This window comes from Poecilia formosa, unplaced genomic scaffold (assembly GCF_000485575.1).
Source record: "Poecilia formosa unplaced genomic scaffold, Poecilia_formosa-5.1.2 Scaffold26, whole genome shotgun sequence".
Taxonomy (NCBI): Eukaryota; Metazoa; Chordata; class Actinopteri; order Cyprinodontiformes; family Poeciliidae; genus Poecilia; species Poecilia formosa.
In genome coordinates, this window is record NW_006799965.1 from 3,076,885 (window position 1) to 3,092,196 (window position 15,312).

The 15,312-nt window shown below is 41.3% G+C and overlaps 1 long non-coding RNA gene across 1 annotated transcript; it reads left to right on the forward strand.

Moving 5' to 3' along the window:
* Window positions 1-7,842: 7,842 nt before the first annotated feature.
* Window positions 7,843-14,534, forward strand: LOC103135626 (uncharacterized). Its single transcript, XR_475955.2, has 2 exons — window positions 7,843-12,018; window positions 12,344-14,534. It is a non-coding gene; the product is annotated as an uncharacterized LOC103135626 (long non-coding RNA).
* Window positions 14,535-15,312: the final 778 nt, after the last annotated feature.

Below are 15,312 nucleotides of genomic sequence, written 5' to 3' on the forward strand. Positions count from 1 at the left end.
TTTGTTCACTGATGTTCTCTTACAAACTGAGGCCTTTCTTTTAGCAATTTCACCTCTGGAAAAGATGAAATTACACACAGCCGGTATGAGTGTACCACTTTGATTTCATTTAAGGGGATCAAATACATAAAGAGTTTTATTTTTAAGTTATTTTTTTAAGTAAGGATGCATTATTTTTCCTTCTACTTTATGTTGGTCAGTCAAATAAATAATCAATGAAACAAACTGGGGTTTGCAGTTCTGATGTGGTATATTGAAAATGACTTCATCTGATGTGAAGACATTTCTAAATCAATGCAACACAGTGTTGTTTTACAGCGTTCTTGTTACTGTACCCATCGTTACTGTGGCCAGCGTCACTCCTTTCATCTGATTCTTGACTCTTAGCCAGCTGGGTTGTTTCTCCTGTATTTGGGGGTAGAGGGGAGGGGGGAGAGGAAGATAGAGGAGGAGAACAGGAAGGCATGCACATCCCTTGAATGAAAAGCAAGTGGAAAATGGGACAACTCTAAACCAAATACTTGAGTCGAAGCGAGAGGAATCTGGGAGAGTATTTAACTGACAAAGACTCGCGGCTCCCAGCTGATCTCGCCTTCTTAACAGCTCCAGCATTAGCTGTCCTTTTGTTTGGAGACATTCGGGATTGTACTGATAAAGTTCTCACAGGACCAATTCTGTAATGTGTGTTTTCTTTTTTTTTCTTTTCTTCCAGTTTGCCACTTCCGTCAGTACTTTGCGATTCTGTTACCGACAACACATGGCACGCTACATGCTACGAGGCTGTGCAGGAAAGCTCATGTGTAGTAGGATTTCTAAATTTAAATGTTATTTTTTTGCTAAAGTTAAAAAATGAGTGGGATTTGTATGTTGCCCAAATAAAAGAGAACCAAATTTGAGATGAGGAAAACACAAACCCCTGTGCATTTTATAACTGAGAGGACTCAGTTATTTAATAAACCTGGATGTTTTCGGTGGTTGAGATTTTCCTCACAATTAAAGATGAAATGTTATTTCAGACACACCTGCTGTGTTTTCATTGACCATAAAGTTGTACAACTTGATGTTACGAAAAGAAATACTCTTAATGGAAGTATGCCCGTTTTGGAAAAAAACAACAAAAAAACAACAAAACTCTAGTTTTTTGAATAAAAGTTGTTGTGTTGTGATGAGGCGATTTTTCGCCCGTATCGAAATTGACGTATTTCACAGATCTGCTATGGAAAAACGTTTTTGCATCCCATGAGTCGCGTGATCATCAGCTGGATGTTCCTACTGGCGAAAGCCACGAAGAAGATGACAGGATGTAGTAGGAAGACGATGGTTTGTTTGAGTTTTTTCGGACAATGTGCAGCTGGCTCTCACAGCATTGGATTGTTCATAAAAAGTCATTTAAACGTGTTGAATCCATAGCTCTTCTGTAAAATCCCACTATATTCTCCTTATAACGATGCAAATGTAGTCACTTTCAAATATAAGCGGCTTGTCACTCTGAGTAAGAGACCAACGTCTCCTCTGATGGATGATAAATGAGCGCTAGCACTATGGCTGAGTTATGATCATATGTCATGTAGCTATTTACATCCATGGTTGCCATGGTTTTTAATGACTTATTGCGTGAACAAGCATATTCACGTGTGATTTTAATTTAATTTCCTATATATTGGCTACACTGCTATTGCAAAATTGTGTTATTTCTACAGTAGTAGTGCATAGACAAAGATTTGCACAAATTTATTTTGGAAACGCAGCTATTGCTACTGATTTTTGAATAATTTGGGATTTTATTTTTGTGCAAAACCTTCCTTCAATGCATTGGTTCCCAAATGTTTTAACACAATATCCACAAACTCAAAAGACAGAAAATGTTTGTAGAGTCTATAAGCATTTCCACTGAATCAGTTAATCAAGGTTAACTTGAAAACACAAACAGCATCAACAGCCAATATATTATATAAACAATTACTGGGCAAGTAAATATTTTGACCATATCATCATTTTTAGGCGTATTTTCTAACAACAAGCTAGATAAACTTAAATGCTTGATGCGTTTAAGCACAGCGGAGAATCTTTATCTGTACAATGAGGAAGAATGTGGCCTAAGGAGGTCAACGCTCTATCAAGCTGTACATAATTATTAGACAGCTTCTTGTCTTTAGGCAAATTGGCCAAAAATGAGAATTTAAGTGACTGTGAAAAGTCAGAAGTCATTAAAAGTCTCCTAGAGGGATGCAGCACTATTGAAATCGCTAAGATATTGGGGTGTGATCACAGAACCATCGAATGTCTTGTGGCTAATAATCAACAGGGTGGCAGGAAACATGTTGAAGAAAAAAAAAAAAGATGTAAATAAACTGCCAAAGATTTAAGAAGAATCAAATACGAAGCCACCATTAACCCATTATCTCCCAGTTCTGCCACATTTCATACCTGTAACCTCCTTGACGTTATCAACAAGTACATAATGTTCAATGGTCAGAGGCACAGCCAAGGTAAGGAAGGTTGAAACTCGACCATAAAATGAACGAGGCGTATAAACTCAAGCGTCTAGACTGTGAAAATAAATATCCCCAGACAGATTTTTCAAAGGTTTTATGGATTGAGTTTACTGCTTATAAGCAGGCGACAGATTTTCTCCTTTGAGGAACTTTAGATTATGCTGCATCATTCACACTGTGCCTACTGTCATAAAAACTTAGATGTTCATTGATAAACAAAACCTGTCTTGAGTGCAAAGCAGCATGACTGCTGCTCTGATTAGAAGAAGCTCTTATGTAGCTCTTGATTGATCATTGAACTACTACTTTATTTCTGTCTTTACAAAAATCTTTTTTTTTATTTTTTATTCCTGTGGCAATTCTCACATTGAACTCCAGCTCTTCCTCCCACTCCTACTTTTAATAATTAATTAGAAAAACTAACGCAGTTAAAAAAAAAAAAAACTGACACAACTTTGACTCATTTGACATCAAAGATGTAAGACACACAAACCTTCTCTCACTTCTCATGTAAACAGTGAAAATATCTGTCATGATAAAGTCCAACTCTCTGTTTTTATTTTTACATCAAAGAGTGAACATGACTTTGTTGCCGTGATGAAATCGCACTTTTGCCTCATCTGTGAGTGAACTGAAATGCGCCTTTGAAGGTTCCCTTGCTGCATATTTTTTTTTCATGAATGCACGCAGCACACGTGTTACAGTATCAACGCAGAGTGAGTCATCCTCCTCCCAGCTTCCTATTCCGGCTGTTCAGTCAGATTTGTCTGCACGCCGTTGTTTCTGTTTTGTCAGAGCAGTCGGCTGCGGACCATCTGCGACTCTTTGCTTACCTTCGCTTTCTGTCGATCTCAATGCCTTGTCTGCTTTTAGATCTGTACACCAGCACAGCTCCGGCTCCGTCTTGTTTTGCTATTCTCGTGTTTGTGCTTACAACGGGCTTTGCTGAACAGGTTGGACGGGTGTGTGGCCCACACACACACACACACACGGTATTAGCTGGGTCAGAGCTGGAGTCGTAGGACAGCCAGGTGGGGGAAGCGGGGCAGAAATATGTTGAGTCGCTTCACTTTCAAACAAGCTGAACAGGCAGCTGGCATCTCTAATCTTGAACAAACGACACAAAAACCACGCATCAAGGCAGGGAGAACCGAGCCTCCGTTGTGAATCTAATGACTCGGAGCTGTGAGGTTTTTCTTGTTTTTTTTCTTTTCGGTCTTCTCTAGAAAAAAAAAAAAGGATTTCAAACATGTAAAACAAGCAAAAGCCACTGAGGATAACGTGGAGCGTGTGAGACGAAAGCATACAGGTCAGCAAACCTTCCGTCATCATCGCAGTGTGATTTCTGCGCTCGCTAATTTGCACATGTATGCAACCTTCACGTGAGCTTTAGCAATATCATGGTTCGCCCATGCTGCCGTGCACGCACACACGCACACACACACGCACGCACACACGCACACGCAGTACAGTAGCGCTGGCCTGAGGCATCTTCATCTCACTGTGTCGGTTATTTATAGTGTGTCGGGCGTTTGGGCCAGATGTGAACCTTAGTCACCGCATTGTTCTGTCTGCGGGTTGGGCGCACACAGATGCTCTGTCACCTTAACTTCACTGCCACATCCTGCGAAGAGCGACTGTCACGAAACGACACAGCCGAGGTGTCAATCCCCATTGCTTTGGAGAGACAGTGCAGTTCATGGTTAATGAATGCATGAAGAGAAGTGTAGGAAATTAACGACAGGAAATCTAAAAATTTAAAAATAAAACTGGACGTCAAAATTTGATGTGCGCTCTTAAGCATTAGGAAGCTTGTTGAGTTTTTAATGCTTAATTCAGCCGACATGCTGCTTTCATACAGAATCCAGTTAGTGTGTCGTAATGCTGCTACGATGGATGAAAGAACAAAAAATATTTTTATTTTCATTGTGGGAACAGGGTTATGCTGGCCAGGGCACCCTAAAGGCGCAACCTCTGCATGTTTTTATCATTTCCCATCAACCCTCAAGAGAATTGGCTGAAACAGATAAAACAGAAGTCTGTTTGTTTCACTCTTTAAAAGATAGCATAATCTCCAATATTAAGACATTAAAATGTTTTACTTTTTTACAAATGGAGTGAAATTCTATTCGCCATTATTTCTGTGAAATTATGGCTAACAGAAGCAAAACCAAAAACTCAGAGTCTAAGAATATTAGTAGATAAAACCATCAGGCTTCAAAAAAAAAAAAAAGTCAATTTCTATGCACTCACCACTTGATTTTTTTTGTTCTTTTTTGAACAAATTATTGCATAAATGTGGTGTGGGATCGAGGCAATCATCCTGTGGTTCTGCTGTAGTGTGATGAAAGCCCAGAAGGCTTTTAGTTCATCTGCATTGTTGGGTTTGTGGTCTGTCGTCTTCTTCGTGACGATACTCCATGGAGTATGGGGTTCAGGTCAGGCCAGTTTGCTGACCAAACACAGTTACACCATCGTTATTAAATCAGCTTTTGGTACTTTTGTCTTTAAGGACAGGTGATATGTTCTGCTGGAAAATGAAATCAGCGTCTCCATGAAGCTTGTCAGTACAGAAGGAAGCACAAAATGCTCTAAAATGTAGACTGTGCATCGACTGTGAAAAACCAGGGCACCCCAGATTCTCACTTTCTGTGAAAACATCACCCTGGACTTCAACTAATGTGGATTCTGGGTCTTTCCACTCTTCCTCCAGACACTGGGACTTTGATTTTCAATTGAAATGCTTTACTTTCATTTGAAAAGAGCACTTTGGACCACAGAACAATAGTCCAGTTCTTTTTCTTCTTCGGTACGTCGCTTGTTGTTTATGTGCAGGATTTGTCTGTGTGTAGTGGCTCTTTATGCGATGACTCCAGCCTCAGTTCATTCCTTCAGCAAATCTCAGGAATTTTTGAATTATTTCTTTTTTTCTGAACAATCCTCTTAAGGCTGCAGTTATCCTTGCTGCTAGTGCACCTTACCCTACCACACATTTCCTTTCACTCAGTTTTGGTTTTTTTTCTTAAATAAAAATACCATCTAGTACTAAGCTGGAACTCACTGAACTCCTGAGAATAACCCATTCTTTCGCAAATGTTTAAAGAAGAAGCAGCCTGCATGCCTGGAGTTAATACACCTGTGCTCACAGAAGTGATAACGCCTGAATTGAATACATTTGGAAACAAAGTGACTTTGTGCCCAAAAGTTGTCTCAAATGGAATAACTTTATTCCACTCTAAAAAATATCTTGGGCAATGACATCAATTTCACACGGTTTAGTTATACGCCATCAATCTCCACAAGTAAAAGGTTTATATGTCTTTTGTACTGTGCTGTAACCAAGGAATAAGATGTCTGAGGTGTTGATAGGATGGGATTCACCTCGGCCATCTGGAGCCTTAGGCTTTAATCTGACCGTCTGATTGTCGGTAATCTGTGCAGCCAGGATTGTCCTTGTTGCTGCCGTTGAGAGTATAGAAGAGCCGTAGTAGGTTGCCATCAAAGATCCTGGTGTAAACTGATGGGAAATAAGGAGGCTACACTTTTTCGGAGGTTTAAATATTTTTAAAATAGTAAGAGTTCACACTCGTTTGTTAGTCATTCACGTCTCGCTCACAAATTTCCTCGAACATCTCCTCCAACCTTCCCTCTCGTGTTTGCTTTCTGCCATTTGGCAGCTGCACTCGCTCTCCAGCTGTTTGCGTCAGACATTTCCTCCACATTATGTAGAATGACAGATTTGTAATTGCTCCGAGACTTGTGAGTGCACTCCCGAGGTTTTGATAGGGGCAACTGTGCTTATACGCCGGCATGTCAAGTGTCTGTGGAAAACATTATTATTATTATTATTATTATTACTACCATGTCTTACCATGCCACCCCTCCCCGTATGCGGTTGCTTGACAGAAATGAACGCGAAAAGACAAATAAATGAGAGCGCCGCAGGAGGCGAGCCTCGCACCGTCATTAGGCACAGCTCACGTCTCAAAAGCAGGGAGGGGAATTCGAGCTGAATATGTTGTGATTAGTTTGGAGCCCATGCTGCAGTTACCAAAACACCGCAGCCCGAGCTCCTTCCACAACCCCAGGAAAGAGTCTGACTTACCCTTTCACATGAAATTCTACTTCTACTCGGCGAAACATTACTATGCATTTGTGTGGCGCACTTCAGGGTGGCGTTACCATGGCGATGGCAATGTCCTCTTGTTTGCCATGTCTCCCCCTCCGAGGGCCACATCACCTGTCGGTGACGGCAGTGAATTTTAAAAAGTAACCTGAGCGTCATTGATCAGGTCATACTGGCTCAGGCTGCGGTCCGCGTTAATACGATGCTTATATTTGAATTTCACGCTTGAAACTGTTTGAAAAAAAGAATAATGCTTGGCTTTTTACATGTTTCGGCACATTACAAGTCTTTTTCGGTGCAGGTGACAACATAAAGTCTGAGCTGAAGCAAATGAAAATGTGTTCCTAGCAACCAGACTTCTGACATAAACCAAGTCTCAATATGATGAAAGCAACCTTTTTTTTCCAAACACTGAAGAAGCTCCGATTTGTTGTTCTAAACATTTGAGCTGCACAAAAATAAAAGTAAAGAACTATTTGACCTGGAACTGCTTGCCTTTAGTGCTGGCAGGGGCTTCTCCTCCTTTGTGCAAGCTACTCTCTCCTAACCCCATTCCACCAAAGCTTTTTCAGCCCCATGCTCTGCTGCAGGGCCATGTGCGTCCAGTGGCCATAATCTGCCGAGCTCTGCTCCCAGCACTTTCAGGCACAGATCTCTGGCAGCACATCGTTCCCATGCAGGAGATGAAACCCTGCACCGATTCTGCTTAATGCTAAAAACTGGAATAGGACAGGTGCAGAGCAGAGCAACTGAAAGGATATTCGACTAAATAAATGGTTTGCTGTTAAGATTTAGTAAAAATGTTTATGTTATTGTTTTTTTTAAGTATTTGCAAACATAAGAGTTAGGGCAGGAAGAAATAATCCTACCTCACATCATCTGTTTCTTTTTGTGTATTCTGCTCTGTCTTCTCTAATCCCCAGTCGGTCGTCGCTGACGGCTGCTCGCTCTAAGCCTGGTTCTGGTTCTGCTGGAGTTTTCTTCCTGTTAAAGGAGAGTTTTTTTTCTCTCCACTGTCACTACATGCGTGCTCAGTAGGAGGGGTTGCTGTAAAGTCAACGACACAATGAATGCGAGCGATTTTCTGCTCGTCCAGGATTAGTGAATTCTTTAAGTCCATGACTTAGAAACGTTTTAGGCTACTTTGATAACTCAGATCAATTAGACTTTGTTTGTGGTAATTGAAATTATTATTTTTAAGTGCCTCAAGATGACATTTGTTGTGAATTGGCTCTGTGTGAATAAGCTAAACTGAATTGAAATGCATTTTGCTAATTGTTTCTGACGCCTAAAATCATGCCTGATTTGTGCCAGGCAGAATTCATTCTTTTCAGGAGAACATTTTATTTTTTTATTTTTACTCTGGTTTTGTGTTGTAGCTCAATCACAATGTAAGTTCATGGATTTTCTTCCACGGGGCTTTTTGTCGACAAAGTTGCAGAAATGCAAGTCTGTCTTTATCGCCTTGGCCTTATATTCTTCAGCCACATTCATCTTTATTCCTCCTCCCTGATTAACAAAAATGGTAAGTTAACTACGGTTCAGAGGAACGATCCTGTTTCACTTTGGGTGCATGGCTAAGACTCGCTTGTTGAAGACATATGCTGAGCTTAGTCCGATTGTTGGTGCAGATTGAAAAAGCACAACAGACTGTCGTGTTTGGGCATGTTCAATCTTTATGTTTTAAGTCAGTGATTATTGAAGTGGAGAACCATTTTTTAATATTTTCTCTACCCTTACTTTCAGTTTTAGTAACTTAACCTTTAAATTATTATTTCATAAGTAATTTTTTTTTATTGAACTTTGGCACTCTTCCACTCTCCACGTCCCAACCCCCTGCCGACCATTAAATTGTTTACAGGCACAAACAATATCCATTAAATGCACAGTGACACAATGTCTTCCAAAGTTGCACGCCTAATAATGACTTCCGGAGATTGATGTTTCATTTCTGTCAGGCTTCATTATGAGTGGAATTCCAATTTTTAAAAAAGTGCCTCATTTATGTCCCATGTTGTGCTTTATGAGTCCGCGCATGAGAATACTGTACATGTAATACACGTTGCAATAATTTCAGGTAAACCCATTACAAACCACAGAGGACCCATTTTCAAACCGAGAGGCGTTAAACCCCGGCAACAGGGACAGGTTAGCGTCACCATTAGCAGTAATGATGGTAATGAAGGGCTCTGAAACGCTAAACAGCTGGGGGAGACTAAAAGAAGCAAGGCAAAAAAGGGGAGGGCAGAGGGTGTGTATATGTGTGTGTGAAAAGGCTTTAGCTTTTGCGTATATCCCTGGAGAAGTGGCCCGTGGAAAAAGAGTTGAGTGCACTCTTTTTTTTTTTTATGTTCTCCTCCATAAGGCTTAACAGTGAAGAAAAGCACGGAGCCCATCCCCCGGTGGATTATTCCTCTGACACACTGTTAAGCCCCCCCATACTCCCACGTCCAGGCAGTTTCGAAACACGTATTCATTATGAGAGACTCTTAATGCACCCAACATGCGGGCAAAGGCACGTCGGAGAACATCTTTCAATTCAACCCCCTCCTTCATATGCATTGTTTTTTCCGGCAACTCTGCCTTTATTTGTCCCGTCGTACGCTCCGAGCCGCCCACACGCAACCACGCCGACACACGCAGCGAGCAGGCAGGCTTACGTTTATCTGTGCACGCCTGAGAAAACACACGGGGCAGTCAATTACTCTGATGCACTGGCTTTGAGAACCTCTGTCATTTTCAGGTGTTCAGAAATCCAAGCAAGAGGGGGAGAATTATCTTTGACCACTTCTGGTGGATACAAGCAGCTTTTCCTGTTATATAAGGCAGGTTGATGAGCCCTTCTAAAGGAAAGCAGGACACTCCTGTGCTCGCATAGGGCGCCCTGAGCTTTGTCTGTGGCATATTGCGTCTCTGCATGAACATCCATGGAAGCGTGTGACGGAGATTAGCTATTCGTGTGCATCCTACACAATGCAGCATGCAAATTTTCGTGTGACTGCTTCACAGAGCGTCACGTCCGCGATTTAATATCGCGTGTCTGCGACTTTACGAACGACGAATGAACAATGCTTATGCTGGCAGCTTACTTGGTCTGTGACCGAACTCCTGTGAATGACTTGGAAATTGTTTATGAATTGGGTCAAAGCGTCTGGAAAAAGGATGCACACACACACACACACACAAAAAAAAAATCTGAAGAAAAGTTCCTTACAGCAACAGTTTTGAAACTGCCTCTCAAAAGTATTTTTTCTGTTTCACCTTTGCTTTGTTACAACAACTAACAATATGTCTTCTTATAGACGGACAGACAGACCAACAAGGTGTTCAAAGTTTTTCCAGCCAGAGCCAACGGAGTTTATGCAAAGACTCGAAATCGATGTTCACAGATGTGCTGCATTCAACACAATTGAGCTTCTGTTTTCCAACGAGAATGTACGGAAATACAATTGTTTAGACGTGCAAAGCTGGTCAAGATGTTCCCAAAAAACACCATGCAGCTGTAATTCCAACAAAATGTGGTTCTGTAAAACAAAACCAGGACTGAATACAAACACCCACCACACTTTTAAGAGTTGAACTTGTAAAAACATTTAATAGACGTGTGTGCTTTTTTTCTTTTCATATCACCATGTAATACTTAGTGATGGTATTTTGTGTAAAATCCCAGTAAAATACACTGAAATTTGGGGTTGTAGAGTGACAAAATGCAGGGAAAAAAACTCAAGGGGTATGAATATTTTTTTGCAAGGCTGTGTAATTTTTATGCACAAAAGATTCAACAGATAAGTTGAAGGAGAGGTTTGAAAAATCTCACATTAAAGTAAGATAATTAATCTGCTGCATTGCTGCACTAACCTTTAGTACATAGATGCATGAGTCCACTTGTGTATGTTGTCCTTTCATGTCCGAGGCCTACTGTTGGGATGAAGATAATATAAGAGAAGTACTCTTAAAGTTCTACTGTAGCGAGTTGACATGTGCAAAGTAAGACCCAGGGACCCCAGTCTGACATGTGTCACCATAGAGAAAAAAAATAAATAAATGGAAAGAAAAAAATTGCATTACTAACTTGCTGATCTGAAAACAGTATTTTAAGAATTTATTTTAGAGACGGCATAAACTTTGGTCTTTAAATATGTACGTATGTAATCCTCTCTTTCTGAGAAGTCCCTCATCACCAAACTCTGTTCTCAGACGGGGACGAGATAAGAAATCAACATGCTGTAAAGAATGATTTGTCAAGCTTTGGTCAGGAGGATTTCAACCCGACCGTGGAGCCACAGTTTTCCATCTGATATAATATGCGTGCCAGCAAAAAGGGAAGAGGGTTGGAAAACGGATTGAAACCGTCTCTCGCTCCTCTTGTCTTTCATCTGCTATCTCCTCGTGCCGAGCTGCTTTTTCTGCTAATTTCTGCTGCCATTCTGCTCCTACATGCTGTTCCAACACCATGCTTGCTTTTGTACTCAAGACAACTGTAAAGTTGAAGGCTGAGATGGTAGTCGGTGAGCCGGAAAGTAATTTCCGTACCATTTTCTTCACTTTTTCTTTTGAGTTAAAGTATGACATTTTCTTTGGAAAGAGTGTATTTTGCAAAAATAATAAACGAGACTTCAGCACCTGTATTCTCCTGAAAATAGAGGATTATCAGCAAGGTGTAGCTGTGCCAAACTATGGAGGCTGGAAGGAAATGAAAAAAAATGAAAATTTCACCCATACAAATTCAGAATAGTGTATAAGACTCAAAATATGCCCAGTAAGCTTTCTTTCATACTGAAGGGCAGGAAAGCTGTGTGTGTAAAGAGCTCCTAGGAAAAAGTGTATAGCAAATACTGTAATTATTTGATGAAAAACAGCAATGTAAATAAATATGTTCAGACAACATTTTACACTGATGTCACACTTGTCACATAAGACAATTATGCACAAGGAAGTTTGTGACCTTGTTGGTCTGCAGTGAGTAGTAATATCATTACCCTTAGAAACATACACTACAAAACTAAAACAAGATATATCTTTCTGGCCAGAAGTAACTGAACAAAGTTGTTTCCAGCAGAACCTTTAAGTTATTTTCAATTTTGTTTTTTGTAGCATAAATCCTCGTTACATACAGTGAACCGAGACGATGGGTTTCCATCCTTCAGAAGTGACCTTCTGAAGGACTTTTAAAAGTAGCTTTCACATGAGCAACATACACTTAAAAAATGTGATTGTTTGGAGAACCGTTAGCTTGAGAACTACTTCCTGTTTTGTTCAAATTAAACACCTGGAGCATTATCAAGTTGTATCTAGCCGTTTTATTTATATGGTAAAGCTAACGGGGACCGAGTAGACTGTGAATGACGGGCAGCGTCCTGTTATCCAGGTTATTTTGTTTGCTGTGAAACTAATCAGGTTGTTGTTTTAAAATTCCAAAATTAGCTTTCAATTTAATTTTGGCAAGTTATGTTCACTCCATTTATAGGCTTGCCAGGTTTACAACGAGCGAACCAGAGCTGGCTCACAGAAAGCTCCACCATTAGGCTAATTATATCAATTTTTAACAGCGCCAGAACTGCTGTTTCTACCTTGTCCTAGATGAGCCTCAGCTAGGATATTTTATGAACACAGACAGGCGTACGGCATTTCAACACATATTACAACTTACGCTGTGTAAAGTGGGAGCTGAAATACTTTCAGCAACGTTGTTTTTAAAGTTTTACTTTGTTTCCCTCTGCAGGCGGTTCCTCTGCCATTCCTGAGGCAGTCACCTCGGATCCACCGGCTCCCGACGAAGCAGTCACGCCCAAACCTGCCGCCCTCCTTCACGAATCAACCATTGTGGAACTCGGCAGCACCGGCAGAACCAAAAGCCTCCCAGAAACCGGCTGCAGCTCCTCGCTAGACCTTCACAAACCTCTCCCTCCTCCTCTTACTCCTCCTCCTCCGCCTCTTCCTCCCGCTGCAGACATTCCCGACCTTCCTCTTCCATCGCCCCCCATCCCTCCTCCCCCTCCGCTTTCCACCAAGTCGGCTTCCACCTCCAGCCCTCCGGCCCCTCCAAAGCCGCCCCTCGGCGACAGCCCCCAGCGTCCCACCACGCTCAACATAAAGACGCTTCCGCGCTCCATCGCGAGGGAGAACGGCGGCCCTCCGCATCGGGTCGACGACGATGAGGATGAGAGGAAGCTGCTGGAAGAGGATCTAAAAAAATGCATTGAGGACTTCAAAAAGATCCGCTTGCCCACGGTGTTTCCGGACCGCAAGAGGCACTGGCAGAACGACCTGCTCAAGAAGTACAATGCGTGAAGAGAAGAGCCTCTCTGTGGTACTGCTGTGAACAAACCCGACTAAAAACCTTTAGGAACTATTCTGCGGCTGGTGAAGAGAAGCTCAGGTTTATAGTAATGTAAAATATTTGGACCCAGTTTTTTCTGATTTTACTTTTTGTTGTCACAATTAGATGTTTCAGATCATCAAACAAGCTGTAACAAAAGACGTAAAAAGCAGAGTGAACTCAAAAGTCAGTTTTCAAATATTAACACACAAAAAAAAATGTATCCAAACCAGCAATGTCCAATATAAAAAAGTAATTAAACCAGCAACAGTGTGACTGTCAATGCATTTAGAGATATTTAGCATTGATTGTGCCAAGTGTGCTTTTGGATCGCTGTCCTGCTGTGTAACTCGTGTGTGGCAGATCACAAGCCGACTTTCATGGTTCCATCAAATTACAGCAAGTTATCCAAAATCTGATGCAGCAAAACAGTCCCAGATCGTGATACCACCACTGCTTTTGACAATAAATACGATGTTCTTTTTCCAAAATGCCTTGTTACTTTTTACATGAGATGCAGCCGAGCGCACCTTTCAGAAAGCCGATTCTTTTGTGACACCCCGGATGAGACTCCAGTGTCCTCTTTCAGTAATTTTAGAGGATGTTCAACACCACGTTTTCTGTATTTGTGAATAATACCTCTCATTGCGGTTCACTGGCATCGCCTTAGACACGGCTTTGTGACCCTGATGATGTGAATTGCTTGTCTTGCTCTGGTTATATTTGACATTAAAGCATGTTTGGCGATCTGAAACATCTCAGTGAGAAAGAAGAAATGCCTACGGGAGCAGATACCTTTTCACAGCGCTGTAAACGTCAGAAAGTTTACTTCACCTGGACTTTTAAGCAACTTTTCTATTTGTCAGAGAGCATGTCGTGCTCAGGTTAAAACCAAACGCAGTCAGCGGACACTAAAAGTGTCCGTTCACCTCGACGAAAACCCATATCCCTACGGCGACTCCTTCCACGCTTCCACGTAAATCTCGCGAAACATCGACAAAGGAAAGAAGATAAATGTGATGTCATTTATTAGGTATTCCTGCTTTCCTCTCCTCTGCAACGTGTCTGCTGATCAAGCAACTGGAAAACAGCGGCAAACTGTCACGCTTCCAAAGCATTTGACCTTAATGACGCAAAATAAAGAAAGGGAGTGAAATTTCTGGATTTAATCTCTCTTGAGTTTGCCTCATCAATATTACATGGCTGGCTTCAAAGCCTTTCTACTCTAATACATGAGCTCCACATTTTTGCTTCATTCTGTGTTTATCTTCCAGTTTGCGATGGAAAGAATTCAGAGAGAGAGAGAGAGAGAATGGAGCCTATCAGAAGCAGAGAGGGTAATTACAGGCAGGACTGAATGTGGAATAAGAATGGCAGTAATGGCTAGATGAACCACTGTACAGCCCCATTTGTTCCTCTGTCTGTGCTGCATAAAATGCTCATCCAGCTCCGCTAATGAATTACCAGGTGTCTGTATGTCCCCATTTCCTTCCGTCATTGTGGGGAAAATGTGATAAGCAAGTCGGTATGAAATGAAAGAATAATTGCCTTTTGTCTTTTCAATTGTTCTGAATCGTGCACTGTGTGCATTGAACTCGGCGGTTGTAAGCTTAACTCTGCAACAAAAAAAAAAGGAGAAGAAGAAAACAGCGTATGAGGAAGAGTCGCTATATTTTTAAAAGTGGATGCACAAGCCAAAACATTGCAGAAAAGAAATGACGACAGCTGTTCCAGCACAGAGTTAACGGTGACGGTCTGTGCTGAAATCACATACAGGGTCAGGGAAGGTAGAGGACAGGCAAGTTTATTAGTATAGCAACACACAAGACAGTTCAAAGTGTTTTACAGGTAAATGGAGAAGACGATGGAGTACAGGAGCTAGAGCAAGGCGAAAACAATCGCATTCAAAACGAGAAAGGCATTTATCGGACGATGGCATAATTCAAATGTGACGTAATTCATTTGAAAGTGATCTTTAACCTTTATGGAAGAAGCACAGTGAACATTTTCAGTCCTGTTTCTGCAGATCTCAGGTCTTCAGGTTTGTTCCAGAGCAGAGGAGCAAAATTAACAAAATAAGTACAGCACTTGTTGGGTAAAACCGATTATTTAGCTGCTATGTTGACAGAAACAACATAGCATCTCACAAACCTTATTATCGTGACCTAATAAAGTCTCCTCTCACTACATAAATGTGGGGAGGGAAAAAATGCAGTAATCCTCTTTTAAATGCAGAGTGGTGCAGTTAAACTGCTTTTTCACACTGTCAGCTCATTGAATAGATGTTTGCTGCACATCACTGTCTTATCTGTAAGACAGGAATGCAGAAAGATACGTAAGATGTGGCCTTGACGGCAGCACAGGACACAACT